The 4184-nt window shown below is 36.4% G+C and overlaps 1 long non-coding RNA gene across 1 annotated transcript; it reads right to left on the bottom strand.

Annotated features, from left to right (window-relative positions):
• Positions 1-468: 468 nt before the first annotated feature.
• On the bottom strand, positions 469-2792 carry LOC110892028. The gene is made up of 3 exons (XR_002565775.2): positions 2472-2792; positions 1495-1582; positions 469-509 (listed from the first exon to the last, which is right to left on the bottom strand). It is a non-coding gene; the product is annotated as an uncharacterized LOC110892028 (long non-coding RNA).
• Positions 2793-4184: the final 1392 nt, after the last annotated feature.

A 4184-nucleotide genomic window follows, 5' to 3' on the forward strand; every position in this document is an offset into this window, starting at 1 on the left:
TAATGGCGTTTACCCGAGTTGTTAGTCACGGTTCTAAGTGAGGACCTTTAATGAGTTTCGACATAATCTTTACAAAGGTCCTAAATGCATGTTATCCAGAACTCTCAAAGTTTTGCTTAATGTATGAATCTGTTTCGTGAACTGTGTATCAACACAACACTTGTGTATGTTTAAAACCAAAATTGTTGACTCATTGTTTTCGGTAACGGTTGGAACCCATATTCGAGTCCTAGGAATTTTGTATGTGTTTAATTCTTGATATCTAAGTCCCCAAGAATAGTGAGGTTAAAGCCTAGGTATCTCTACAGAAACCTAATTTGCTGAAACCTATAGCTCTGATACCAATCTGTCACACCCCGAAATTATCAGAGCTGGCGTGACTGGACTGGTGTCTTCATTGCACAGCGGAAGCAAATAAGCTAAGACTTCTAGAAATTGAACGCCTGCTAAGTACTCGAAATCCCATGGGTTCTCCTATTCCAACCGTTCCATAGTTTTGAAAATGCAACCTGAGAAAGAACATGCGAAAAAGTCAACATAAAGTTGAGCGAGTTCATAGTTTGTTTTGAAAAGATTTAAAATAAATCTTTTTGATAACCGGTTTTAAAGTTGTTGAGAAAATATAGTAAAATCATTTTCTTGGCATGATATATGAGAACTGTGAGTCTAGCCCACGAGAGTCTTTGTGCATTGCACGAGAGAGAATGGGCCGAGCCCAAACGAACCTTTATAAGCAGGATCAGCGCGTCCTCTTACTTAGGTATAATTTGAAAAACGTTACCAAAGTTTGTAAATCCATGTTTTTGTAAGTTTACATCAAATGAATCTTAAAAACATTTGAAAGTTCAGTTTATAAGTAGGTATGTAATGCGTCTATGAACATGTTGATCATTAATGTGTAGCTAAGACATTAATATGTGTGCCGACATAGGAAGCACTCAACCCGGTAGACGATTTAAGTGTCGATTCACTTCGACAGGGACAAAAAACACTCTAAGTAGCCGCACAAGGACCGTGAGTGGGGCTCGCCCGTACCCGATAGATCTACCCCCTGTTCCGTGGTCCTTAAAAGGAATAATGGTGCCTAAGTTAGCGCCTATTCGCACGTGATCCAAGAATTCATTCCATAGCTTAATCATACCCTAGTTAATATGTATTTCAAAAGAAAATGGGGACAAAAACCCATTGGGTTGTCTCGTTGTTCGTAAGCAGAACAACCCAGTCCCGTTGTAGTAACTAGGACATTCCTGTTACTAGTCATGAAAATCATGCACGTTTGGGAAAATACGCGTTTGTTTTGTAAAACCGGTATGTTTAGTATAAACCTTTCGTAAACCATTCGAGTTCGTTGACATTCATTTGCAATATGGTTTATAAATATGCGTTATCGTTCATTGAGATAGTGTTTGCTTTTGCAAAAACTTGCATGTCTTTCCACCCCCGAAAACATTTAGAAAAATGTAAAACCATAAAAAGTGGGGGTTATGAACTCACCTTGACATTCCTGTGCAATGCTAGCTTAGCGTGATTCCGCAATGTCGTTCCAAGAACGTGTATTTGCTAGCGTGCAACTATGACATTCCTACAAAGGAATTCTTATGAATTTTCTAAATAAACGCACCTAAACTACGTGTCCGAGCTCTACCGAGTCGTAAATAAAATGACTCTATGAAGGTGTTGTTAGTTTGACTTAGAATAACCGATCAATGGTTATTTGATCTTGAGTCGTAACTCTTCTTGTGAAGACACACACACACACACATATATATATATTTAAAGAAATATGTTGTAACCACATAGGATGCCACACTTGTATAACATGTAAATTTTCTCGAGCAAGTATATATACACATTTAACATGTATATATAGTTTAGTTATTTATACCAAAACCCGTAAAACGAACGTTTCGTTTCTCGAATAAGTATGTATATTTAGTATAGGTACTTGTATCAATCCCTATAAAATGGATCTATAAAATTTAAGTTTTTTTTTTTACTGTTATGTAAATTACATACTTTTAATAAAACATACATAGCTACGAACAACCCGTGATATATGCGTATGTTAAAAATACACCTATTCTTTCAAATTCTATATAAAACTTTTCTTATCTTAGAAATACTATATAGATTATAAAAATCCATAACTTTCTTATCTTAAAAATACAATATAGTTTATGAAAAACATAAGTATTTCTAAAGTTCTGGATCTATTTTTATATGAACTAACCCAAAGTTCAACAAAATGTGCCTTGTCTTTTTTCCCCATGACATATTTATGTCTTATAATAATCGTTACAAGAAAGTTGATTAGAATGAGTCACAGTACAATACGTAAACTTTCACCAAGTCAAAACAAGCCTAATGTGTATTCTTGTAGAAACAAATGTATACATGTGTTTTAGATGTGGTTCGAAACTATTATTGAAGTAAAAAAAACATTAACAATATATAGGACTAGTAAATCATACCAAGAGGATGATGAGATGAGATACTAGGATGTGAGTACTCTAACTTGAGATTCCATTTACTTGTGAAGCTTACAATAATCATCAAAAGAAGGTGTGGTATTGTTGTGAGAAAGGCTTTGGTTAGAGAGAGAGAGAGAGCCGAGAGGGAGATAAGGTTTAGTTGGTTGAATGTTGTAGGTGTAAATGATCTATATCCATTAGAATAAGAAGTTGAGATTATGTACTTGAGAATTTTATTATTAGGTTTACTATACCCAAGCAAATGATTATGGATGAGTCAACAAGAAAGTTGTTACATGATTGGTTTGAGTTGAAGTGAACTCTCGAGAGAATGCTTGACAAAAGCATGGAATTCTTTATTTGTTTAATCTCATTGGGTTGTGAGGTCACATCCAAATTCAAAAAGGTGGTGATTTTGGGATGATATAACTGACAAAGGGATGAGTTTGTCAAAGCATGACATTCTTATTTTTTTAAGGCTACGATGGTGGTATACATTGGTTAAAGTGTGGTTTTGATAAATACCCATTCAGTTATAACCACTACTCACTCCTTTCTATGGAAATATAATATATGACCATAACAAAAATATATATATATATACATAAATGTGTCGGGTGTACAAAAATATTTTTTTATACATTCGTATTCATGTCGCGCTAACAGCGTATCGTAAATATAATTTACAAGTTGCGCGGCGAAAACTTCAAATAATAGAAAATATATCACTATATATATTTATAGTAGTGAAGGGGTAAGGTCCCAAAAACCTCACAAAAAGGATGTAAGACCATACCACCAGCTAGCCTTTCAACCTTTTTAACCTTGCGCGGCCGCGCATTGGTCTTACAAAGGAAGGAAGAAATCAACGAGCGATAGTTGCGCGTCCAAAGGAAAACATAAAATCCTTGCGCCGTCTCCCATTGGCAAAGGGTTAAAAACCCTGAGGAACAATACTTCCGCCCAAATATCCAAACTTGGATGTTGTTTTACCCAAACTTGGGATTTATGCAGCTGTATGCACACTGTAAGGTGTCACACCAGATTACAGCAGTAATCTTCTAGAAGGAATATGATCGTGCACCACCCAGACGGTTATAACCGTCTGGACACGTGTCATTACCACAAACGTTCTGAAATCACAACGATGGCATGTAATTGGAGAATGATCTCCACTTAAATCACTTTCCACGTGGCAATTCCCCAACCATAGATCAAGTCATGATCCGTGTGCATTCACATCAGGATCAAAGCAACTTAACGAAGATTAAAAGAACTTAACGGAAGGAAATATAACCGCTACGGCGTTAGCATCTTCCGTTATCTTTTCAACAACAGATTTTCCCTCCTAAACTCCCGGTTATAAATAGGAGAACTCTTCAGGTATAAACCCAGATCACATTCACTACTCAAATACTTTATCTTCTCCATTACAAATACTTATTCTCACACCGGAGTCGGGTCAAGGAGAGAACCCTCTTCTCCCCTTGACGAGGCTAACGGTGCTCTGTTTTGCAGAATCACCGGAGAAGGAACTCGGCTGACACTGAATCAGTTGAGAGAGAACTAACCTTTTATGCGGATTCAAACCCCCTAGATATCTCGGTTCCGACCATTTATCTAGTGTTTCTTCATTGGCGCCCACCGTTTTCTCAGTTTTTCTAGTTTCTATCTCGTTTCGATTCAGTTCATCTCATTTTTCTGTTTTTGCAC

This window comes from Helianthus annuus, chromosome 11 (assembly GCF_002127325.2).
Source record: "Helianthus annuus cultivar XRQ/B chromosome 11, HanXRQr2.0-SUNRISE, whole genome shotgun sequence".
In the NCBI taxonomy this organism is placed as follows: domain Eukaryota; kingdom Viridiplantae; phylum Streptophyta; class Magnoliopsida; order Asterales; family Asteraceae; genus Helianthus; species Helianthus annuus.